General features: G+C 42.5%; 51 non-coding genes and 3 pseudogenes across 51 annotated transcripts in view; all 54 read right to left on the bottom strand.

Annotated features, from left to right (window-relative positions):
- The window catches only part of LOC123737571 (5S ribosomal RNA), a 119-nt gene extending 106 nt beyond the window's left edge, over positions 1-13 (bottom strand). The window contains exon 1 of the ribosomal RNA XR_006766873.1: positions 1-13. This exon is cut by the window's left edge and continues 106 nt beyond it. This is a non-coding gene — a ribosomal RNA (5S ribosomal RNA).
- A 409-nt stretch (positions 14-422) lies between these two features.
- On the bottom strand, positions 423-541 carry LOC123737290 (5S ribosomal RNA). The gene has a single exon (XR_006766828.1). It is a non-coding gene; the product is annotated as a 5S ribosomal RNA (ribosomal RNA).
- A 139-nt stretch (positions 542-680) lies between these two features.
- LOC123737173 (5S ribosomal RNA) lies at positions 681-799 on the bottom strand. Its single transcript, XR_006766713.1, has one exon. It is a non-coding gene; the product is annotated as a 5S ribosomal RNA (ribosomal RNA).
- A 139-nt stretch (positions 800-938) lies between these two features.
- Positions 939-1,057, bottom strand: LOC123737787 (5S ribosomal RNA). Its single transcript, XR_006767085.1, has one exon. It is a non-coding gene; the product is annotated as a 5S ribosomal RNA (ribosomal RNA).
- A 409-nt stretch (positions 1,058-1,466) lies between these two features.
- Positions 1,467-1,585, bottom strand: LOC123737283 (5S ribosomal RNA). Its single transcript, XR_006766821.1, has one exon. It is a non-coding gene; the product is annotated as a 5S ribosomal RNA (ribosomal RNA).
- Positions 1,586-1,724: 139 nt separating this feature from the next.
- On the bottom strand, positions 1,725-1,843 carry LOC123737652 (5S ribosomal RNA). The gene has a single exon (XR_006766951.1). It is a non-coding gene; the product is annotated as a 5S ribosomal RNA (ribosomal RNA).
- A 393-nt stretch (positions 1,844-2,236) lies between these two features.
- On the bottom strand, positions 2,237-2,355 carry LOC123737481 (uncharacterized; annotated as a pseudogene).
- A 410-nt stretch (positions 2,356-2,765) lies between these two features.
- LOC123737905 (5S ribosomal RNA) lies at positions 2,766-2,884 on the bottom strand. The gene has a single exon (XR_006767203.1). It is a non-coding gene; the product is annotated as a 5S ribosomal RNA (ribosomal RNA).
- Positions 2,885-3,023: 139 nt separating this feature from the next.
- LOC123737568 (5S ribosomal RNA) lies at positions 3,024-3,142 on the bottom strand. Its single transcript, XR_006766870.1, has one exon. It is a non-coding gene; the product is annotated as a 5S ribosomal RNA (ribosomal RNA).
- Positions 3,143-3,551: 409 nt separating this feature from the next.
- On the bottom strand, positions 3,552-3,670 carry LOC123737904 (5S ribosomal RNA). The gene has a single exon (XR_006767202.1). It is a non-coding gene; the product is annotated as a 5S ribosomal RNA (ribosomal RNA).
- A 139-nt stretch (positions 3,671-3,809) lies between these two features.
- LOC123737567 (5S ribosomal RNA) lies at positions 3,810-3,928 on the bottom strand. The gene has a single exon (XR_006766869.1). It is a non-coding gene; the product is annotated as a 5S ribosomal RNA (ribosomal RNA).
- Positions 3,929-4,337: 409 nt separating this feature from the next.
- LOC123737122 (5S ribosomal RNA) lies at positions 4,338-4,456 on the bottom strand. The gene has a single exon (XR_006766662.1). It is a non-coding gene; the product is annotated as a 5S ribosomal RNA (ribosomal RNA).
- A 139-nt stretch (positions 4,457-4,595) lies between these two features.
- On the bottom strand, positions 4,596-4,714 carry LOC123737062 (5S ribosomal RNA). Its single transcript, XR_006766602.1, has one exon. It is a non-coding gene; the product is annotated as a 5S ribosomal RNA (ribosomal RNA).
- Positions 4,715-4,853: 139 nt separating this feature from the next.
- Positions 4,854-4,972, bottom strand: LOC123737589 (5S ribosomal RNA). Its single transcript, XR_006766890.1, has one exon. It is a non-coding gene; the product is annotated as a 5S ribosomal RNA (ribosomal RNA).
- A 409-nt stretch (positions 4,973-5,381) lies between these two features.
- On the bottom strand, positions 5,382-5,500 carry LOC123737121 (5S ribosomal RNA). The gene has a single exon (XR_006766661.1). It is a non-coding gene; the product is annotated as a 5S ribosomal RNA (ribosomal RNA).
- A 139-nt stretch (positions 5,501-5,639) lies between these two features.
- LOC123737061 (5S ribosomal RNA) lies at positions 5,640-5,758 on the bottom strand. Its single transcript, XR_006766601.1, has one exon. It is a non-coding gene; the product is annotated as a 5S ribosomal RNA (ribosomal RNA).
- A 139-nt stretch (positions 5,759-5,897) lies between these two features.
- On the bottom strand, positions 5,898-6,016 carry LOC123737560 (5S ribosomal RNA). The gene has a single exon (XR_006766862.1). It is a non-coding gene; the product is annotated as a 5S ribosomal RNA (ribosomal RNA).
- Positions 6,017-6,425: 409 nt separating this feature from the next.
- Positions 6,426-6,544, bottom strand: LOC123737903 (5S ribosomal RNA). Its single transcript, XR_006767201.1, has one exon. It is a non-coding gene; the product is annotated as a 5S ribosomal RNA (ribosomal RNA).
- Positions 6,545-6,683: 139 nt separating this feature from the next.
- On the bottom strand, positions 6,684-6,802 carry LOC123737190 (5S ribosomal RNA). The gene has a single exon (XR_006766729.1). It is a non-coding gene; the product is annotated as a 5S ribosomal RNA (ribosomal RNA).
- Positions 6,803-6,941: 139 nt separating this feature from the next.
- Positions 6,942-7,060, bottom strand: LOC123737060 (5S ribosomal RNA). Its single transcript, XR_006766600.1, has one exon. It is a non-coding gene; the product is annotated as a 5S ribosomal RNA (ribosomal RNA).
- A 409-nt stretch (positions 7,061-7,469) lies between these two features.
- LOC123737111 (5S ribosomal RNA) lies at positions 7,470-7,588 on the bottom strand. Its single transcript, XR_006766651.1, has one exon. It is a non-coding gene; the product is annotated as a 5S ribosomal RNA (ribosomal RNA).
- A 139-nt stretch (positions 7,589-7,727) lies between these two features.
- Positions 7,728-7,846, bottom strand: LOC123737566 (5S ribosomal RNA). The gene has a single exon (XR_006766868.1). It is a non-coding gene; the product is annotated as a 5S ribosomal RNA (ribosomal RNA).
- Positions 7,847-8,255: 409 nt separating this feature from the next.
- LOC123737120 (5S ribosomal RNA) lies at positions 8,256-8,374 on the bottom strand. The gene has a single exon (XR_006766660.1). It is a non-coding gene; the product is annotated as a 5S ribosomal RNA (ribosomal RNA).
- Positions 8,375-8,513: 139 nt separating this feature from the next.
- LOC123737448 (5S ribosomal RNA) lies at positions 8,514-8,632 on the bottom strand. The gene has a single exon (XR_006766851.1). It is a non-coding gene; the product is annotated as a 5S ribosomal RNA (ribosomal RNA).
- Positions 8,633-9,041: 409 nt separating this feature from the next.
- LOC123737110 (5S ribosomal RNA) lies at positions 9,042-9,160 on the bottom strand. Its single transcript, XR_006766650.1, has one exon. It is a non-coding gene; the product is annotated as a 5S ribosomal RNA (ribosomal RNA).
- Positions 9,161-9,299: 139 nt separating this feature from the next.
- Positions 9,300-9,418, bottom strand: LOC123737565 (5S ribosomal RNA). The gene has a single exon (XR_006766867.1). It is a non-coding gene; the product is annotated as a 5S ribosomal RNA (ribosomal RNA).
- A 409-nt stretch (positions 9,419-9,827) lies between these two features.
- On the bottom strand, positions 9,828-9,946 carry LOC123737118 (5S ribosomal RNA). Its single transcript, XR_006766658.1, has one exon. It is a non-coding gene; the product is annotated as a 5S ribosomal RNA (ribosomal RNA).
- Positions 9,947-10,085: 139 nt separating this feature from the next.
- LOC123737172 (5S ribosomal RNA) lies at positions 10,086-10,204 on the bottom strand. The gene has a single exon (XR_006766712.1). It is a non-coding gene; the product is annotated as a 5S ribosomal RNA (ribosomal RNA).
- Positions 10,205-10,343: 139 nt separating this feature from the next.
- LOC123737588 (5S ribosomal RNA) lies at positions 10,344-10,462 on the bottom strand. Its single transcript, XR_006766889.1, has one exon. It is a non-coding gene; the product is annotated as a 5S ribosomal RNA (ribosomal RNA).
- A 409-nt stretch (positions 10,463-10,871) lies between these two features.
- On the bottom strand, positions 10,872-10,990 carry LOC123737193 (5S ribosomal RNA). Its single transcript, XR_006766732.1, has one exon. It is a non-coding gene; the product is annotated as a 5S ribosomal RNA (ribosomal RNA).
- Positions 10,991-11,129: 139 nt separating this feature from the next.
- LOC123737639 (5S ribosomal RNA) lies at positions 11,130-11,248 on the bottom strand. The gene has a single exon (XR_006766938.1). It is a non-coding gene; the product is annotated as a 5S ribosomal RNA (ribosomal RNA).
- A 409-nt stretch (positions 11,249-11,657) lies between these two features.
- LOC123737902 (5S ribosomal RNA) lies at positions 11,658-11,776 on the bottom strand. Its single transcript, XR_006767200.1, has one exon. It is a non-coding gene; the product is annotated as a 5S ribosomal RNA (ribosomal RNA).
- A 139-nt stretch (positions 11,777-11,915) lies between these two features.
- LOC123737171 (5S ribosomal RNA) lies at positions 11,916-12,034 on the bottom strand. The gene has a single exon (XR_006766711.1). It is a non-coding gene; the product is annotated as a 5S ribosomal RNA (ribosomal RNA).
- Positions 12,035-12,173: 139 nt separating this feature from the next.
- LOC123737587 (5S ribosomal RNA) lies at positions 12,174-12,292 on the bottom strand. The gene has a single exon (XR_006766888.1). It is a non-coding gene; the product is annotated as a 5S ribosomal RNA (ribosomal RNA).
- Positions 12,293-12,701: 409 nt separating this feature from the next.
- On the bottom strand, positions 12,702-12,821 carry LOC123737295 (5S ribosomal RNA). The gene has a single exon (XR_006766833.1). It is a non-coding gene; the product is annotated as a 5S ribosomal RNA (ribosomal RNA).
- A 139-nt stretch (positions 12,822-12,960) lies between these two features.
- Positions 12,961-13,079, bottom strand: LOC123737638 (5S ribosomal RNA). The gene has a single exon (XR_006766937.1). It is a non-coding gene; the product is annotated as a 5S ribosomal RNA (ribosomal RNA).
- A 409-nt stretch (positions 13,080-13,488) lies between these two features.
- LOC123737346 (uncharacterized) lies at positions 13,489-13,607 on the bottom strand (annotated as a pseudogene).
- A 139-nt stretch (positions 13,608-13,746) lies between these two features.
- LOC123737586 (5S ribosomal RNA) lies at positions 13,747-13,865 on the bottom strand. The gene has a single exon (XR_006766887.1). It is a non-coding gene; the product is annotated as a 5S ribosomal RNA (ribosomal RNA).
- Positions 13,866-14,274: 409 nt separating this feature from the next.
- Positions 14,275-14,393, bottom strand: LOC123737192 (5S ribosomal RNA). Its single transcript, XR_006766731.1, has one exon. It is a non-coding gene; the product is annotated as a 5S ribosomal RNA (ribosomal RNA).
- A 139-nt stretch (positions 14,394-14,532) lies between these two features.
- On the bottom strand, positions 14,533-14,651 carry LOC123737637 (5S ribosomal RNA). The gene has a single exon (XR_006766936.1). It is a non-coding gene; the product is annotated as a 5S ribosomal RNA (ribosomal RNA).
- A 409-nt stretch (positions 14,652-15,060) lies between these two features.
- Positions 15,061-15,179, bottom strand: LOC123737280 (5S ribosomal RNA). The gene has a single exon (XR_006766818.1). It is a non-coding gene; the product is annotated as a 5S ribosomal RNA (ribosomal RNA).
- Positions 15,180-15,318: 139 nt separating this feature from the next.
- On the bottom strand, positions 15,319-15,437 carry LOC123737625 (5S ribosomal RNA). Its single transcript, XR_006766924.1, has one exon. It is a non-coding gene; the product is annotated as a 5S ribosomal RNA (ribosomal RNA).
- Positions 15,438-15,846: 409 nt separating this feature from the next.
- On the bottom strand, positions 15,847-15,965 carry LOC123737117 (5S ribosomal RNA). The gene has a single exon (XR_006766657.1). It is a non-coding gene; the product is annotated as a 5S ribosomal RNA (ribosomal RNA).
- Positions 15,966-16,104: 139 nt separating this feature from the next.
- Positions 16,105-16,223, bottom strand: LOC123737170 (5S ribosomal RNA). The gene has a single exon (XR_006766710.1). It is a non-coding gene; the product is annotated as a 5S ribosomal RNA (ribosomal RNA).
- A 139-nt stretch (positions 16,224-16,362) lies between these two features.
- LOC123737337 (5S ribosomal RNA) lies at positions 16,363-16,481 on the bottom strand. The gene has a single exon (XR_006766840.1). It is a non-coding gene; the product is annotated as a 5S ribosomal RNA (ribosomal RNA).
- Positions 16,482-16,891: 410 nt separating this feature from the next.
- LOC123737901 (5S ribosomal RNA) lies at positions 16,892-17,010 on the bottom strand. Its single transcript, XR_006767199.1, has one exon. It is a non-coding gene; the product is annotated as a 5S ribosomal RNA (ribosomal RNA).
- Positions 17,011-17,149: 139 nt separating this feature from the next.
- On the bottom strand, positions 17,150-17,268 carry LOC123737704 (5S ribosomal RNA). Its single transcript, XR_006767002.1, has one exon. It is a non-coding gene; the product is annotated as a 5S ribosomal RNA (ribosomal RNA).
- A 139-nt stretch (positions 17,269-17,407) lies between these two features.
- LOC123737309 (5S ribosomal RNA) lies at positions 17,408-17,526 on the bottom strand. The gene has a single exon (XR_006766837.1). It is a non-coding gene; the product is annotated as a 5S ribosomal RNA (ribosomal RNA).
- Positions 17,527-17,936: 410 nt separating this feature from the next.
- On the bottom strand, positions 17,937-18,055 carry LOC123737191 (5S ribosomal RNA). Its single transcript, XR_006766730.1, has one exon. It is a non-coding gene; the product is annotated as a 5S ribosomal RNA (ribosomal RNA).
- A 139-nt stretch (positions 18,056-18,194) lies between these two features.
- LOC123737636 (5S ribosomal RNA) lies at positions 18,195-18,313 on the bottom strand. The gene has a single exon (XR_006766935.1). It is a non-coding gene; the product is annotated as a 5S ribosomal RNA (ribosomal RNA).
- A 409-nt stretch (positions 18,314-18,722) lies between these two features.
- Positions 18,723-18,841, bottom strand: LOC123737452 (uncharacterized; annotated as a pseudogene).
- A 139-nt stretch (positions 18,842-18,980) lies between these two features.
- Positions 18,981-19,099, bottom strand: LOC123737185 (5S ribosomal RNA). Its single transcript, XR_006766724.1, has one exon. It is a non-coding gene; the product is annotated as a 5S ribosomal RNA (ribosomal RNA).
- Positions 19,100-19,508: 409 nt separating this feature from the next.
- On the bottom strand, positions 19,509-19,627 carry LOC123737109 (5S ribosomal RNA). Its single transcript, XR_006766649.1, has one exon. It is a non-coding gene; the product is annotated as a 5S ribosomal RNA (ribosomal RNA).
- Positions 19,628-19,766: 139 nt separating this feature from the next.
- LOC123737876 (5S ribosomal RNA) lies at positions 19,767-19,885 on the bottom strand. Its single transcript, XR_006767174.1, has one exon. It is a non-coding gene; the product is annotated as a 5S ribosomal RNA (ribosomal RNA).
- Positions 19,886-20,000: the final 115 nt, after the last annotated feature.

Raw genomic sequence — 20,000 nt, 5'->3', positions numbered from 1 at the left:
TATGGCCGTAAGCTAGAAACAATCTCTTGCTACAACATATATAGTCAAAGTGAGTGTGATAAACAGACATTGCATTTTCACCAATTAGATAAGCAGCTTGAACTTTGTGTCACTGAAAAAGTAGAAGAAATTACAAACACTGTTCCCATCACTTTTTAGCACAGGTAGTTGGATAAAATACAAACTTTATTTCCTTTCATCATTTGAACAGGGCAAAGGAGCACAAAGCACACACAAGCTGCATTCAGCAACAATATTCTTGTTTGTCTTATAAATACAAGGCAGATGCTAATTGAAAACACAAGGAAATTTGATCCTATTAAAAAGGCAGGAAGCTGCATTTAGTCAATTAATCATTAAATGCTTACTACAAGGCAGTGTTGCTGATGAAAAAGTGCAAGAGCACACCCTCGTGGACGAAATGCTTACAGCACCTGGTATTCCCAGGCGGTCTCCCATCCAAGTACTAACCAGGCCCGACCCTGCTTAGTTTCCGAGATCAGACAAGATCGGGTGAACCCAGGCTGATATGGCCGTAAGCGAGAAACAATCTCTTGCTACAACATATATAGTCAAAGTGAGTCTGATAAAACAGACATTTAGTCAATTCATCATTAAATGCTTACTACAAGGCAGTGTTGCTGATGAAATAGTGCAAGAGCACACCCTCGTGGACAAAATGCTTACAGCACCTGGTATTCCCAGGCGGTCTCCCATCCAAGTACTAACCAGGCCCGACCCTGCTTAGCTTCCGAGATCAGACGAGATCGGGCATACCCAGGCTGATATGGCCGTACGCTAGAAACAATCTCTTGCTACAACATATATAGTCAAAGTGAGTCTGATAAAACAGACATTTAGTCAATTCATCATTAAATGCTTACTACAAGGCAGTGTTGCTGATGAAATAGTGCAAGAGCACACCCTCGTGGACAAAATGCTTACAGCACCTGGTATTCCCAGGCGGTCTCCCATCCAAGCACTAACCAGGCCCAACCCTGCTTAGCTTCCGAGATCAGACGAGATCGGGAGTACCCAGGCTGGTATGGCCGTAAGCTAGAAACAATCTCTTGCTACAACATATATAGTCAAAGTGAGTGTGATAAACAGACATTGCATTTTCACCAATTAGATAAGCAGCTTGAACTTTGTGTCACTGAAAAAGTAGAAGAAATTACAAACACTGTTCCCATCACTTTTTAGCACAGGTAGTTGGATAAAATACAAACTTTATTTCCTTTCATCATTTGAACAGGGCAAAGGAGCACAAAGCACACACAAGCTGCATTCAGCAACAATATTCTTGTTTGTCTTATAAATACAAGGCAGATGCTAATTGAAAACACAAGGAAATTTGATCCTATTAAAAAGGCAGGAAGCTGCATTTAGTCAATTTATCATTAAATGCTTACTACAAGGCAGTGTTGCTGATGAAATAGTGCAAGAGCACACCCTCGTGGACAAAATGCTTACAGCACCTGGTATTCCCAGGCGGTCTCCCATCCAAGTACTAAACAGGCCCGACCCTGCTTAGCTTCCGAGATCAGACAAGATCGGGTGTACCCAGGCTGATATGGCCGTGAGCGAGAAACAATCTCTTGCTACAACATATATAGTCAAAGTGAGTCTGATAAAACAGACATTTAGTCAATTCATCATTAAATGCTTACTACAAGGCAGTGTTGCTGATGAAATAGTGCAAGAGCACACCCTCGTGGACAAAATGCTTACAGCACCTGGTATTCCCAGGAGGTCTCCCATCCAAGTACTAACCAGGCCCGACCCTGCTTAGCTTCCGAGATCAGACGAGATCGGGAGTACCCAGGCTGGTATGGCCGTAAGCTAGAAACAATCTCTTGCTACAACATATATAGTCAAAGTGAGTGTGATAAACAGACATTGCATTTTCACCAATTAGATAAGCAGCTTGAACTTTGTGTCACTGAAAATAAGAAATTACAAACACTGTTCCCATCACTTTTTAGCACAGGTAGTTGATAAAATACAAACTTTATTTCCTTTCATCATTTGAACAGGGCAAAGACACAAGCAACAGAAGCTGCATTCACAACAATATTCTTTTTGTCTTATAAATACAAGGCAGATGCTATAAAACACAAGGAAATTTGATCCTATTAAAAGGCAGGAAGCTCATTTAGTCAATTCATCATTAAATGCTTACTACAAGGCAGTGTTGCTGATGAAATAGTGCAAGAGCACACCCTCGTGGACAAAATGCTTACAGCACCTGGTATTCCCAGGTGGTCTCCCATCCAAGTACTAACCAGGCCAGACCCTGCTTAGCTTCCGAGATCAGACGATATTGGGCGTACCCAGGCTGATATGGCCGTAAGCGAGAAACAATCTCTTGCTACAACATATATAGTCAAAATGAGTCTGATAAACAGACATTGCATTTTCACCAATTAGATAAGCAGCTTGAACATTTGTGTCACTGAAAAAGTAGAAGAAATTATAAACACTGTTCCCATCAATTTTTAGCACAGGTAGTTGGATAAAATACAAACTTTATTTCCTTTCATCATTTGAACAGGGCAAAGGAGCACAAAGCACACACAAGCTGCATTCAGCAACAATATTCTTGTTTGTCTTATAAATACAAGGCAGATGCTAATTGAAAACACAAGGAAACTTGATCCTATTAAAAAGGCAGGAAGCTGCATTTAGTCAATTCATCATTAAATGCTTACTACAAGGCAGTGTTGCTGATGAAATAGTGCAAGAGCACACCCTCGTGGACAAAATGCTTACAGCACCTGGTATTCCCAGGCGGTCTCCCATCCAAGTACTAACCAGGCCCGACCCTGCTTAGCTTCCGAGATCAGACAAGATCGGGTGTACCCAGGCTGATATGGCCGTAAGCGAGAAACAATCTCTTGCTACAACATATATAGTCAAAGTGAGTCTGATAAAACAGACATTTAGTCAATTCATCATTAAATGCTTACTACAAGGCAGTGTTGCTGATGAAATAGTGCAAGAGCACACCCTCGTGGACAAAATGCTTACAGCACCTGGTATTCCCAGGCGGTCTCCCATCCAAGTACTAACCAGGCCCGACCCTGCTTAGCTTCCGAGATCAGACGAGATCGGGAGTACCCAGGCTGGTATGGCCGTAAGCTAGAAACAATCTCTTGCTACAACATATATAGTCAAAGTGAGTGTGATAAACAGACATTGCATTTTCACCAATTAGATAAGCAGCTTGAACTTTGTGTCACTGAAAAAGTAGAAGAAATTACAAACACTGTTCCCATCACTTTTTAGCACAGGTAGTTGGATAAAATACAAACTTTATTTCCTTTCATCATTTGAACAGGGCAAAGGAGCACAAAGCACACACAAGCTGCATTCAGCAACAATATTCTTGTTTGTCTTATAAATACAAGGCAGATGCTAATTGAAAACACAAGGAAATTTGATCCCATTAAAAAGGCAGGAAGCTGCATTTAGTCAATTCATCATTAAATGCTTACTACAAGGCAGTGTTGCTGATGAAATAGTGCAAGAGCACACCCTCGTGGACAAAATGCTTACAGCACCTGGTATTCCCAGGCGGTCTCCCATCCAAGTACTAACCAGGCCCGACCCTGCTTAGCTTCCGAGATCAGACAAGATCGGGTGTACCCAGGCTGATATGGCCGTAAGCGAGAAACAATCTCTTGCTACAACATATATAGTCAAAGTGAGTCTGATAAAACAGACATTTAGTCAATTCATCATTAAATGCTTACTACAAGGCAGTGTTGCTGATGAAATAGTGCAAGAGCACACCCTCGTGGACAAAATGCTTACAGCACCTGGTATTCCCAGGCGGTCTCCCATCCAAGTACTAACCAGGCCCGACCCTGCTTAGCTTCCGAGATCAGACGAGATCGGGAGTACCCAGGCTGGTATGGCCGTAAGCTAGAAACAATCTCTTGCTACAACATATATAGTCAAAGTGAGTGTGATAAACAGACATTGCATTTTCACCAATTAGATAAGCAGCTTGAACTTTGTGTCACTGAAAAAGTAGAAGAAATTACAAACACTGTTCCCATCACTTTTTAGCACAGGTAGTTGGATAAAATACAAACTTTATTTCCTTTCATCATTTGAACAGGGCAAAGGAGCACAAAGCACACACAAGCTGCATTCAGCAACAATATTCTTGTTTGTCTTATAAATACAAGGCAGATGCTAATTGAAAACACAAGGAAATTTGATCCTATTAAAAAGGCAGGAAGCTGCATTTAGTCAATTCATCATTAAATGCTTACTACAAGGCAGTGTTGCTGATGAAATAGTGCAAGAGCACACCCTCGTGGACAAAATGCTTACAGCACCTGGTATTCCCAGGCGGTCTCCCATCCAAGTACTAACCAGGCCCGACCCTGCTTAGCTTCCGAGATCAGACAAGATCGGGTGAACCCAGGCTGATATGGCCGTAAGCGAGAAACAATCTCTTGCTACAACATATATAGTCAAAGTGAGTCTGATAAAACAGACATTTAGTCAATTCATCATTAAATGCTTACTACAAGGCAGTGTTGCTGATGAAATAGTGCAAGAGCACACCCTCGTGGACAAAATGCTTACAGCACCTGGTATTCCCAGGCGGTCTCCCATCCAAGTACTAACCAGGCCCGACCCTGCTTAGCTTCCGAGATCAGACGAGATCGGGCGTACCCAGGCTGATATGGCCGTACGCTAGAAACAATCTCTTGCTACAACATATATAGTCAAAGTGAGTCTGATAAAACAGACATTTAGTCAATTCATCATTAAATGCTTACTACAAGGCAGTGTTGCTGATGAAATAGTGCAAGAGCACACCCTCGTGGACAAAATGCTCACAGCACCTGGTATTCCCAGGCGGTCTCCCATCCAAGTACTAACCAGGCCCAACCCTGCTTAGCTTCCGAGATCAGACGAGATCGGGAGTACCCAGGCTGGTATGGCCGTAAGCTAGAAACAATCTCTTGCTACAACATATATAGTCAAAGTGAGTGTGATAAACAGACATTGCATTTTCACCAATTAGATAAGCAGCTTGAACTTTGTGTCACTGAAAAAGTAGAAGAAATTACAAACACTGTTCCCATCACTTTTTAGCACAGGTAGTTGGATAAAATACAAACTTTATTTCCTTTCATCATTTGAACAGGGCAAAGGAGCACAAAGCACACACAAGCTGCATTCAGCAACAATATTCTTGTTTGTCTTATAAATACAAGGCAGATGCTAATTGAAAACACAAGGAAATTTGATCCTATTAAAAAGGCAGGAAGCTGCATTTAGTCAATTCATCATTAAATGCTTACTACAAGGCAGTGTTGCTGATGAAATAGTGCAAGAGCACACCCTCGTGGACGAAATGCTTACAGCACCTGGTATTCCCAGGCGGTCTCCCATCCAAGTACTAACCAGGCCCGACCCTGCTTAGCTTCCGAGATCAGACAAGATCGGGTGAACCCAGGCTGATATGGCCGTAAGCGAGAAACAATCTCTTGCTACAACATATATAGTCAAAGTGAGTCTGATAAAACAGACATTTAGTCAATTCATCATTAAATGCTTACTACAAGGCAGTGTTGCTGATGAAATAGTGCAAGAGCACACCCTCGTGGACAAAATGCTTACAGCACCTGGTATTCCCAGGCGGTCTCCCATCCAAGTACTAACCAGGCCCGACCCTGCTTAGCTTCCGAGATCAGACGAGATCGGGCGTACCCAGGCTGATATGGCCGTACGCTAGAAACAATCTCTTGCTACAACATATATAGTCAAAGTGAGTCTGATAAAACAGACATTTAGTCAATTCATCATTAAATGCTTACTACAAGGCAGTGTTGCTGATGAAATAGTGCAAGAGCACACCCTCGTGGACAAAATGCTTACAGCACCTGGTATTCCCAGGCGGTCTCCCATCCAAGTACTAACCAGGCCCAACCCTGCTTAGCTTCCGAGATCAGACGAGATCGGGAGTACCCAGGCTGGTATGGCCGTAAGCTAGAAACAATCTCTTGCTACAACATATATAGTCAAAGTGAGTGTGATAAACAGACATTGCATTTTCACCAATTAGATAAGCAGCTTGAACTTTGTGTCACTGAAAAAGTAGAAGAAATTACAAACACTGTTCCCATCACTTTTTAGCACAGGTAGTTGGATAAAATACAAACTTTATTTCCTTTCATCATTTGAACAGGGCAAAGGAGCACAAAGCACACACAAGCTGCATTCAGCAACAATATTCTTGTTTGTCTTATAAATACAAGGCAGATGCTAATTGAAAACACAAGGAAATTTGATCCTATTAAAAAGGCAGGAAGCTGCATTTAGTCAATTCATCATTAAATGCTTACTACAAGGCAGTGTTGCTGATGAAATAGTGCAAGAGCACACCCTCGTGGACGAAATGCTTACAGCACCTGGTATTCCCAGGCGGTCTCCCATCCAAGTACTAACCAGGCCCGACCCTGCTTAGCTTCCGAGATCAGACAAGATCGGGTGTACCCAGGCTGATATGGCCGTAAGCGAGAAACAATCTCTTGCTACAACATATATAGTCAAAGTGAGTCTGATAAAACAGACATTTAGTCAATTCATCATTAAATGCTTACTACAAGGCAGTGTTGCTGATGAAATAGTGCAAGAGCACACCCTCGTGGACAAAATGCTTACAGCACCTGGTATTCCCAGGCGGTCTCCCATCCAAGTACTAACCAGGCCCGACCCTGCTTAGCTTCCGAGATCAGACAAGATCGGGCATACCCAGGCTGATATGGCCGTAAGCGAGAAACAATCTCTTGCTACAACATATATAGTCAAAGTGAGTCTGATAAAACAGACATTTAGTCAATTCATCATTAAATGCTTACTACAAGGCAGTGTTGCTGATGAAATAGTGCAAGAGCACACCCTCGTGGACAAAATGCTTACAGCACCTGGTATTCCCAGGCGGTCTCCCATCCAAGTACTAACCAGGCCCGACCCTGCTTAGCTTCCGAGATCAGACGATATCGGGCGTACCCAGGCTGGTATGGCCGTAAGCGAGAAACAATCTCTTGCTACAACATATATAGTCAAAATGAGTCTGATAAACAGACATTGCATTTTCACCAATTAGATAAGCAGCTTGAACATTTGTGTCACTGAAAAAGTAGAAGAAATTATAAACACTGTTCCCATCAATTTTTAGCACAGGTAGTTGGATAAAATACAAACTTTATTTCCTTTCATCATTTGAACAGGGCAAAGGAGCACAAAGCACACACAAGCTGCATTCAGCAACAATATTCTTGTTTGTCTTATAAATACAAGGCAGATGCTAATTGAAAACACAAGGAAACTTGATCCTATTAAAAGGCAGGAAGCTGCATTTAGTCAATTCATCATTAAATGCTTACTACAAGGCAGTGTTGCTGATGAAATAGTGCAAGAGCACACCCTCGTGGACAAAATGCTTACAGCACCTGGTATTCCCAGGCGGTCTCCCATCCAAGTACTAACCAGGCCCGACCCTGCTTAGCTTCCGAGATCAGACAAGATCGGGCGTACCCAGGCTGATATGGCCGTAAGCGAGAAACAATCTCTTGCTACAACATATATAGTCAAAGTGAGTCTGATAAAACAGACATTTAGTCAATTCATCATTAAATGCTTACTACAAGGCAGTGTTGCTGATGAAATAGTGCAAGAGCACACCCTCGTGGACAAAATGCTTACAGCACCTGGTATTCCCAGGCGGTCTCCCATCCAAGTACTAACCAGGCCCGACCCTGCTTAGCTTCCGAGATCAGACGAGATCGGGAGTACCCAGGCTGGTATGGCCGTAAGCTAGAAACAATCTCTTGCTACAACATATATAGTCAAAGTGAGTGTGATAAACAGACATTGCATTTTCACCAATTAGATAAGCAGCTTGAACTTTGTGTCACTGAAAAAGTAGAAGAAATTACAAACACTGTTCCCATCACTTTTTAGCACAGGTAGTTGGATAAAATACAAACTTTATTTCCTTTCATCATTTGAACAGGGCAAAGGAGCACAAAGCACACACAAGCTGCATTCAGCAACAATATTCTTGTTTGTCTTATAAATACAAGGCAGATGCTAATTGAAAACACAAGGAAATTTGATCCTATTAAAAAGGCAGGAAGCTGCATTTAGTCAATTAATCATTAAATGCTTACTACAAGGCAGTGTTGCTGATGAAATAGTGCAAGAGCACACCCTCGTGGACAAAATGCTTACAGCACCTGGTATTCCCAGGCGGTCTCCCATCCAAGTACTAACCAGGCCCGACCCTGCTTAGCTTCCGAGATCAGACAAGATCGGGTGAACCCAGGCTGATATGGCCGTAAGCGAGAAACAATCTCTTGCTACAACATATATAGTCAAAGTGAGTCTGATAAAACAGACATTTAGTCAATTCATCATTAAATGCTTACTACAAGGCAGTGTTGCTGATGAAATAGTGCAAGAGCACACCCTCGTGGACAAAATGCTTACAGCACCTGGTATTCCCAGGCGGTCTCCCATCCAAGTACTAACCAGGCCCAACCCTGCTTAGCTTCCGAGATCAGACGAGATCGGGAGTACCCAGGCTGGTATGGCCGTAAGCTAGAAACAATCTCTTGCTACAACATATATAGTCAAAGTGAGTGTGATAAACAGACATTGCATTTTCACCAATTAGATAAGCAGCTTGAACTTTGTGTCACTGAAAAAGTAGAAGAAATTACAAACACTGTTCCCATCACTTTTTAGCACAGGTAGTTGGATAAAATACAAACTTTATTTCCTTTCATCATTTGAACAGGGCAAAGGAGCACAAAGCACACACAAGCTGCATTCAGCAACAATATTCTTGTTTGTCTTATAAATACAAGGCAGATGCTAATTGAAAACACAAGGAAATTTGATCCTATTAAAAAGGCAGGAAGCTGCATTTAGTCAATTCATCATTAAATGCTTACTACAAGGCAGTGTTGCTGATGAAATAGTGCAAGAGCACACCCTCGTGGACAAAATGCTTACAGCACCTGGTATTCCCAGGCGGTCTCCCATCCAAGTACTAACCAGGCCCGACCCTGCTTAGCTTCCGAGATCAGACAAGATCGGGCGTACCCAGGCTGATATGGCCGTAAGCGAGAAACAATCTCTTGCTACAACATATATAGTCAAAGTGAGTCTGATAAAACAGACATTTAGTCAATTCATCATTAAATGCTTACTACAAGGCAGTGTTGCTGATGAAATAGTGCAAGAGCACACCCTCGTGGACAAAATGCTTACAGCACCTGGTATTCCCAGGCGGTCTCCCATCCAAGTACTAACCAGGCCCGACCCTGCTTAGCTTCCGAGATCAGACGAGATCGGGAGTACCCAGGCTGGTATGGCCGTAAGCTAGAAACAATCTCTTGCTACAACATATATAGTCAAAGTGAGTGTGATAAACAGACATTGCATTTTCACCAATTAGATAAGCAGCTTGAACTTTGTGTCACTGAAAAAGTAGAAGAAATTACAAACACTGTTCCCATCACTTTTTAGCACAGGTAGTTGGATAAAATACAAACTTTATTTCCTTTCATCATTTGAACAGGGCAAAGGAGCACAAAGCACACACAAGCTGCATTCAGCAACAATATTCTTGTTTGTCTTATAAATACAAGGCAGATGCTAATTGAAAACACAAGGAAATTTGATCCTATTAAAAAGGCAGGAAGCTGCATTTAGTCAATTAATCATTAAATGCTTACTACAAGGCAGTGTTGCTGATGAAATAGTGCAAGAGCACACCCTCGTGGACGAAATGCTTACAGCACCTGGTATTCCCAGGCGGTCTCCCATCCAAGTACTAACCAGGCCCGACCCTGCTTAGCTTCCGAGATCAGACAAGATCGGGTGAACCCAGGCTGATATGGCCGTAAGCGAGAAACAATCTCTTGCTACAACATATATAGTCAAAGTGAGTCTGATAAAACAGACATTTAGTCAATTCATCATTAAATGCTTACTACAAGGCAGTGTTGCTGATGAAATAGTGCAAGAGCACACCCTCGTGGACAAAATGCTTACAGCACCTGGTATTCCCAGGCGGTCTCCCATCCAAGTACTAACCAGGCCCGACCCTGCTTAGCTTCCGAGATCAGACGAGATCGGGCATACCCAGGCTGATATGGCCGTACGCTAGAAACAATCTCTTGCTACAACATATATAGTCAAAGTGAGTCTGATAAAACAGACATTTAGTCAATTCATCATTAAATGCTTACTACAAGGCAGTGTTGCTGATGAAATAGTGCAAGAGCACACCCTCGTGGACAAAATGCTCACAGCACCTGGTATTCCCAGGCGGTCTCCCATCCAAGTACTAACCAGGCCCAACCCTGCTTAGCTTCCGAGATCAGACGAGATCGGGAGTACCCAGGCTGGTATGGCCGTAAGCTAGAAACAATCTCTTGCTACAACATATATAGTCAAAGTGAGTGTGATAAACAGACATTGCATTTTCACCAATTAGATAAGCAGCTTGAACTTTGTGTCACTGAAAAAGTAGAAGAAATTACAAACACTGTTCCCATCACTTTTTAGCACAGGTAGTTGGATAAAATACAAACTTTATTTCCTTTCATCATTTGAACAGGGCAAAGGAGCACAAAGCACACACAAGCTGCATTCAGCAACAATATTCTTGTTTGTCTTATAAATACAAGGCAGATGCTAATTGAAAACACAAGGAAATTTGATCCTATTAAAAAGGCAGGAAGCTGCATTTAGTCAATTTATCATTAAATGCTTACTACAAGGCAGTGTTGCTGATGAAATAGTGCAAGAGCACACCCTCGTGGACAAAATGCTTACAGCACCTGGTATTCCCAGGCGGTCTCCCATCCAAGTACTAAACAGGCCCGACCCTGCTTAGCTTCCGAGATCAGACAAGATCGGGCGTAGCCAGGCTGATATGGCCGTAAGCGAGAAACAATCTCTTGCTACAACATATATAGTCAAAGTGAGTCTGATAAAACAGACATTTAGTCAATTCATCATTAAATGCTTACTACAAGGCAGTGTTGCTGATGAAATAGTGCAAGAGCACACCCTCGTGGACAAAATGCTTACAGCACCTGGTATTCCCAGGGAGTCTCCCATCCAAGTACTAACCAGGCCCAACCCTGCTTAGCTTCCGAGATCAGACGAGATCGGGAGTACCCAGGCTGGTATGGCCGTAAGCTAGAAACAATCTCTTGCTACAACATATATAGTCAAAGTGAGTGTGATAAACAGACATTGCATTTTCACCAATTAGATAAGCAGCTTGAACTTTGTGTCACTGAAAAAGTAGAAGAAATTACAAACACTGTTCCCATCACTTTTTAGCACAGGTAGTTGGATAAAATACAAACTTTATTTCCTTTCATCATTTGAACAGGGCAAAGGAGCACAAAGCACACACAAGCTGCATTCAGCAACAATATTCTTGTTTGTCTTATAAATACAAGGCAGATGCTAATTGAAAACACAAGGAAATTTGATCCTATTAAAAAGGCAGGAAGCTGCATTTAGTCAATTAATCATTAAATGCTTACTACAAGGCAGTGTTGCTGATGAAATAGTGCAAGAGCACACCCTCGTGGACAAAATGCTTACAGCACCTGGTATTCCCAGGCGGTCTCCCATCCAAGTACTAACCAGGCCCGACCCTGCTTAGCTTCCGAGATCAGACAAGATCGGGTGTACCCAGGCTGATATGGCCGTAAGCGAGAAACAATCTCTTGCTACAACATATATAGTCAAAGTGAGTCTGATAAAACAGACATTTAGTCAATTCATCATTAAATGCTTACTACAAGGCAGTGTTGCTGATGAAATAGTGCAAGAGCACACCCTCGTGGACAAAATGCTTACAGCACCTGGTATTCCCAGGCGGTCTCCCATCCAAGTACTAACCAGGCCCGACCCTGCTTAGCTTCCGAGATCAGACGAGATCGGGCATACCCAGGCTGATATGGCCGTACGCTAGAAACAATCTCTTGCTACAACATATATAGTCAAAGTGAGTCTGATAAAACAGACATTTAGTCAATTCATCATTAAATGCTTACTACAAGGCAGTGTTGCTGATGAAATAGTGCAAGAGCACACCCTCGTGGACAAAATGCTCACAGCACCTGGTATTCCCAGGCGGTCTCCCATCCAAGTACTAACCAGGCCCAACCCTGCTTAGCTTCCGAGATCAGACGAGATCGGGAGTACCCAGGCTGGTATGGCCGTAAGCTAGAAACAATCTCTTGCTACAACATATATAGTCAAAGTGAGTGTGATAAACAGACATTGCATTTTCACCAATTAGATAAGCAGCTTGAACTTTGTGTCACTGAAAAAGTAGAAGAAATTACAAACACTGTTCCCATCACTTTTTAGCACAGGTAGTTGGATAAAATACAAACTTTATTTCCTTTCATCATTTGAACAGGGCAAAGGAGCACAAAGCACACACAAGCTGCATTCAGCAACAATATTCTTGTTTGTCTTATAAATACAAGGCAGATGCTAATTGAAAACACAAGGAAATTTGATCCTATTAAAAAGGCAGGAAGCTGCATTTAGTCAATTTATCATTAAATGCTTACTACAAGGCAGTGTTGCTGATGAAATAGTGCAAGAGCACACCCTCGTGGACAAAATGCTTACAGCACCTGGTATTCCCAGGCGGTCTCCCATCCAAGTACTAACCAGGCCCGACCCTGCTTAGCTTCCGAGATCAGACAAGATCGGGCGTACGCCAGGCTGATATGGCCGTAAGCGAGAAACAATCTCTTGCTACAACATATATAGTCAAAGTGAGTCTGATAAAACAGACATTTAGTCAATTCATCATTAAATGCTTACTACAAGGCAGTGTTGCTGATGAAATAGTGCAAGAGCACACCCTCGTGGACAAAATGCTTACAGCACCTGGTATTCCCAGGGAGTCTCCCATCCAAGTACTAACCAGGCCCAACCCTGCTTAGCTTCCGAGATCAGACGAGATCGGGAGTACCCAGGCTGGTATGGCCGTAAGCGAGAAACAACCTCTTGCTACAACATATATAGTCAAAGTGAGTGTGATAAACAGACATTGCATTTTCACCAATTAGATAAGCAGCTTGAACTTTGTGTCACTGAAAAAGTAGAAGAAATTACAAACACTGTTCCCATCACTTTTTAGCACAGGTAGTTGGATAAAATACAAACTTTATTTCCTTTCATCATTTGAACAGGGCAAAGGAGCACAAAGCACACACAAGCTGCATTCAGCAACAATATTCTTGTTTGTCTTATAAATACAAGGCAGATGCTAATTGAAAACACAAGGAAATTTGATCCTATTAAAAAGGCAGGAAGCTGCATTTAGTCAATTCATCATTAAACGCTTACTACAAGGCAGTGTTGCTGATGAAATAGTGCAAGAGCACACCCTCGTGGACAAAATGCTTACAGCACCTGGCATTCCCAGGCGGTCTACCATCCAAGTACTAACCAGGCCCGACCCTGCTTAGCTTCCGAGATCAGACGAGATCGGGCATACCCAGGCTGATATGGCCGTACGCTAGAAACAATCTCTTGCTACAACATATATAGTCAAAGTGAGTCTGATAAAACAGACATTTAGTCAATTCATCATTAAATGCTTACTACAAGGCAGTGTTGCTGATGAAATAGTGCAAGAGCACACCCTCGTGGACAAAATGCTCACAGCACCTGGTATTCCCAGGCGGTCTCCCATCCAAGTACTAACCAGGCCCAACCCTGCTTAGCTTCCGAGATCAGACGAGATCGGGAGTACCCAGGCTGGTATGGCCGTAAGCTAGAAACAATCTCTTGCTACAACATATATAGTCAAAGTGAGTGTGATAAACAGACATTGCATTTTCACCAATTAGATAAGCAGCTTGAACTTTGTGTCACTGAAAAAGTAGAAGAAATTACAAACACTGTTCCCATCACTTTTTAGCACAGGTAGTTGGATAAAATACAAACTTTATTTCCTTTCATCATTTGAACAGGGCAAAGGAGCACAAAGCACACAGAAGCTGCATTCAGCAACAATATTCTTGTTTGTCTTATAAATACAAGGCAGATGCTAATTGAAAACACAAGGAAATTTGATCCTATTAAAAAGGCAGGAAGCTGCATTTAGTCAATTTATCATTAAATGCTTACTACAAGGCAGTGTTGCTGATGAAATAGTGCAAGAGCACACCCTCGTGGACAAAATGCTTACAGCACCTGGTATTCCCAGGCGGTCTCCCATCCAAGTACTAAACAGGCCCGACCCTGCTTAGCTTCCGAGATCAGACAAGATCGGGCGTAGCCAGGCTGATATGGCCGTAAGCGAGAAACAATCTCTTGCTACAACATATATAGTCAAAGTGAGTCTGATAAAACAGACATTTAGTCAATTCATCATTAAATGCTTACTACAAGGCAGTGTTGCTGATGAAATAGTGCAAGAGCACACCCTCGTGGACAAAATGCTTACAGCACCTGGTATTCCCAGGGAGTCTCCCATCCAAGTACTAACCAGGCCCAACCCTGCTTAGCTTCCGAGATCAGACGAGATCGGGAGTACCCAGGCTGGTATGGCCGTAAGCGAGAAACAACCTCTTGCTACAACATATATAGTCAAAGTGAGTGTGATAAACAGACATTGCATTTTCACCAATTAGATAAGCAGCTTGAACTTTGTGTCACTGAAAAAGTAGAAGAAATTACAAACACTGTTCCCATCACTTTTTAGCACAGGTAGTTGGATAAAATACAAACTTTATTTCCTTTCATCATTTGAACAGGGCAAAGGAGCACAAAGCACACACAAGCTGCATTCAGCAACAATATTCTTGTTTGTCTTATAAATACAAGGCAGATGCTAATTGAAAACACAAGGAAATTTGATCCTATTAAAAAGGCAGGAAGCTGCATTTAGTCAATTCATCATTAAACGCTTACTACAAGGCAGTGTTGCTGATGAAATAGTGCAAGAGCACACCCTCGTGGACAAAATGCTTACAGCACCTGGCATTCCCAGGCGGTCTACCATCCAAGTACTAACCAGGCCCGACCCTGCTTAGCTTCCGAGATCAGACGAGATCGGGCGTACCCAGGCTGATATGGCCGTACGCTAGAAACAATCTCTTGCTACAACATATATAGTCAAAGTGAGTCTGATAAAACAGACATTTAGTCAATTCATCATTAAATGCTTACTACAAGGCAGTGTTGCTGATGAAATAGTGCAAGAGCACACCCTCGTGGACAAAATGCTCACAGCACCTGGTATTCCCAGGCGGTCTCCCATCCAAGTACTAACCAGGCCCGACCCTGCTTAGCTTCCGAGATCAGACGAGATCGGGAGTACCCAGGCTGGTATGGCCGTAAGCTAGAAACAATCTCTTGCTACAACATATATAGTCAAAGTGAGTGTGATAAACAGACATTGCATTTTCACCAATTAGATAAGCAGCTTGAACTTTGTGTCACTGAAAAAGTAGAAGAAATTACAAACACTGTTCCCATCACTTTTTAGCACAGGTAGTTGGATAAAATACAAACTTTATTTCCTTTCATCATTTGAACAGGGCAAAGGAGCACAAAGCACACACAAGCTGCATTCAGCAACAATATTCTTGTTTGTCTTATAAATACAAGGCAGATGCTAATTGAAAACACAAGGAAATTTGATCCTATTAAAAAGGCAGGAAGCTGCATTTAGTCAATTCATCATTAAATGCTTACTACAAGGCAGTGTTGCTGATGAAATAGTGCAAGAGCACACCCTCGTGGACGAAATGCTTACAGCACCTGGTATTCCCAGGCGGTCTCCCATCCAAGTACTAACCAGGCCCGACCCTGCTTAGCTTCCGAGATCAGACAAGATCGGGTGAACCCAGGCTGATATGGCCGTAAGCGAGAAACAATCTCTTGCTACAACATATATAGTCAAAGTGAGTCTGATAAAACAGACATTTAGTCAATTCATCATTAAATGCTTACTACAAGGCAGTGTTGCTGATGAAATAGTGCAAGAGCACACCCTCGTGGACAAAATGCTTACAGCACCTGGTATTCCCAGGCGGTCTCCCATCCAAGTACTAACCAGGCCCGACCCTGCTTAGCTTCCGAGATCAGACGAGATCGGGCATACCCAGGCTGATATGGCCGTACGCTAGAAACAATCTCTTGCTACAACATATATAGTCAAAGTGAGTCTGATAAAACAGACATTTAGTCAATTCATCATTAAATGCTTACTACAAGGCAGTGTTGCTGATGAAATAGTGCAAGAGCACACCCTCGTGGACAAAATGCTTACAGCACCTGGTATTCCCAGGCGGTCTCCCATCCAAGTACTAACCAGGCCCAACCCTGCTTAGCTTCCGAGATCAGACGAGATCGGGAGTACCCAGGCTGGTATGGCCGTAAGCTAGAAACAATCTCTTGCTACAACATATATAGTCAAAGTGAGTGTGATAAACAGACATTGCATTTTCACCAATTAGATAAGCAGCTTGAACATTTGTGTCACTGAAAAAGTAGAAGAAATTACAAACACTGTTCCCATCACTTTTTAGCACAGGTAGTTGGATAAAATACAAACTTTATTTCCTTTCATCATTTGAACAGGGCAAAGGAGCACAAAGCACACACAAGCTGCATTCAGCAACAATATTCTTGTTTGTCTTATAAATACAAGGCAGATGCTAATTGAAAACACAAGGAAATTTGATCCTATTAAAAAGGCAGGAAGCTGCATTTAGTCAATTCATCATTAAATGCTTACTACAAGGCAGTGTTGCTGATGAAATAGTGCAAGAGCACACCCTCGTGGACAAAATGCTTACAGCACCTGGTATTCCCAGGCGGTCTCCCATCCAAGTACTAACCAGGCCCGACCCTGCTTAGCTTCCGAGATCAGACAAGATCGGGTGTACCCAGGCTGATATGGCCGTAAGCGAGAAACAATCTCTTGCTACAACATATATAGTCAAAGTGAGTCTGATAAAACAGACATTTAGTCAATTCATCATTAAATGCTTACTACAAGGCAGTGTTGCTGATGAAATAGTGCAAGAGCACACCCTCGTGGACAAAATGCTTACAGCACCTGGTATTCCCAGGCGGTCTCCCATCCAAGTACTAACCAGGCCCGACCCTGCTTAGCTTCCGAGATCAGACGAGATCGGGCGTACCCAGGCTGATATGGCCGTAAGCGAGAAACAATCTCTTGCTACAACATATATAGTCAAAGTGAGTCTGATAAAACAGACATTTAGTCAATTCATCATTAAATGCTTACTACAAGGCAGTGTTGCTGATGAAATAGTGCAAGAGCACACCCTCGTGGACAAAATGCTTACAGCACCTGGTATTCCCAGGCGGTCTCCCATCCAAGTACTAACCAGGCCCGACCCTGCTTAGCTTCCGAGATCAGACGAGATCGGGCGTACCCAGGCTGGTATGGCCGTAAGCGAGAAACAATCTCTTGCTACAACATATATAGTCAAAATGAGTCTGATAAACAGACATTGCATTTTCACCAATTAGATAAGCAGCTTGAACATTTGTGTCACTGAAAAAGTAGAAGAAATTATAAACACTGTTCCCATCACTTTTTAGCACAGGTAGTTGGATAAAATACAAACTTTATTTCCTTTCATCATTTGAACAGGGCAAAGGAGCACAAAGCACACAGAAGCTGCATTCAGCAACAATATTCTTGTTTGTCTTATAAATACAAGGCAGATGCTAATTGAAAACACAAGGAAATTTGATCCTATTAAAAAGGCAGGAAGCTGCATTTAGTCAATTCATCATTAAATGCTTACTACAAGGCAGTGTTGCTGATGAAATAGTGCAAGAGCACACCCTCGTGGACAAAATGCTTACAGCACCTGGTATTCCCAGGCGGTCTCCCATCCAAGTACTAAACAGGCCCGACCCTGCTTAGCTTCCGAGATCAGACAAGATCGGGCGTAGCCAGGCTGATATGGCCGTAAGCGAGAAACAATCTCTTGCTACAACATATATAGTCAAAGTGAGTCTGATAAAACAGACATTTAGTCAATTCATCATTAAATGCTTACTACAAGGCAGTGTTGCTGATGAAATAGTGCAAGAGCACACCCTCGTGGACAAAATGCTTACAGCACCTGGTATTCCCAGGGAGTCTCCCATCCAAGTACTAACCAGGCCCAACCCTGCTTAGCTTCCGAGATCAGACGAGATCGGGAGTACCCAGGCTGGTATGGCCGTAAGCGAGAAACAATCTCTTGCTACAACATATATAGTCAAAGTGAGTGTGATAAACAGACATTGCATTTTCACCAATTAGATAAGCAGCTTGAACTTTGTGTCACTGAAAAAGTAGAAGAAATTACAAACACTATTCCCATCACTTTTTAGCACAGGTAGTTGGATAAAATACAAACTTTATTTCCTTTCATCATTTGAACAGGGCAAAGGAGCACAAAGCACACACAAGCTGCATTCAGCAACAATATTCTTGTTTGTCTTATAAATACAAGGCAGATGCTAATTGAAAACACAAGGAAATTTGATCCTATTAAAAAGGCAGGAAGCTGCATTTAGTCAATTCATCATTAAACGCTTACTACAAGGCAGTGTTGCTGATGAAATAGTGCAAGAGCACACCCTCGTGGACAAAATGCTTACAGCACCTGGCATTCCCAGGCGGTCTACCATCCAAGTACTGACCAGGCCCGACCCTGCTTAGCTTCCGAGATCAGACTAGATCGGGAGTACCTAGGCTGATATGGCCGTAAGCGAGAAACAATCTCTTGCTACAACATATATAGTCAAAGTGAGTCTGATAAAACAGACATTTAGTCAATTCATCATTAAATGCTTACTACAAGGCAGTGTTGCTGATGAAATAGTGCAAGAGCACACCCTCGTGGACAAAATGCTTACAGCACCTGGTATTCCCAGGCGGTCTCCCATCCAAGTACTAACCAGGCCCGACCCTGCTTAGCTTCCGAGATCAGCCGAGATCGTGCGTACCCAGGCTGGTATGGCCGTAAGCGAGAAACAATCTCTTGCTACAACATATATAGTCAAAGTGAGTGTGATAAACAGACATTGCATTTCCACCAATTAGATAAGCAGCTTGAACTTTGTGTCACTGAAAAAGTAGAAGAAATTACAAACACTCTTCCCATCACTTTTTAGCACAGGTAGTTGGATAAAATACAAACTTTATTTCCTTTCATCATTTGAACAGGGCAAAGGAGCACAAAGCACACACAAGCTGCATTCAGCAACAATATTCTTGTTTGTCTTATAAATACAAGGCAGATGCTAATTGAAAACACAAGGAAATTTGATCCTATTAAAAAGGCAGGAAGCTGCATTTAGTCAATTCATCATTAAATGCTTACTACAAGGCAGTGTTGCTGATGAAATAGTGCAAGAGCACACCCTCGTGGACAAAATGCTTACAGCACCTGGTATTCCCAGGCGGTCTCCCATCCAAGTACTAACCAGGCCCGACCCTGCTTAGCTTCCGAGATCAGACAAGATCGGGCGTACCCAGGCTGATATGGCCGTAAGCGAGAAACAATCTCTTGCTACAACATATATAGTCAAAGTGAGTCTGATAAAACAGACATTTAGTCAATTCATCATTAAATGCTTACTACAAGGCAGTGTTGCTGATGAAATAGTGCAAGAGCACACCCTCGTGGACAAAATGCTTACAGCACCTGGTATTCCCAGGCGGTCTCCCATCCAAGTACTAACCAGGCCCGACCCTGCTTAGCTTCCGAGATCAGACGAGATCGTGCGTACCCAGGCTGGTATGGCCGTAAGCGAGAAAAAATCTCTTGCTACAACATATATAGTCAAAGTGAGTGTGATAAACAGACATTGCATTTCCACCAATTAGATAAGCAGCTTGAACTTTGTGTCACTGAAAAAGTAGAAGA

The sequence above is a fragment of the Salmo salar genome, unplaced genomic scaffold, assembly GCF_905237065.1.
Source record: "Salmo salar unplaced genomic scaffold, Ssal_v3.1, whole genome shotgun sequence".
NCBI lineage: Eukaryota > Metazoa > Chordata > Actinopteri > Salmoniformes > Salmonidae > Salmo > Salmo salar.
This window is presented reverse-complemented; position numbering and strand designations above follow the sequence as displayed.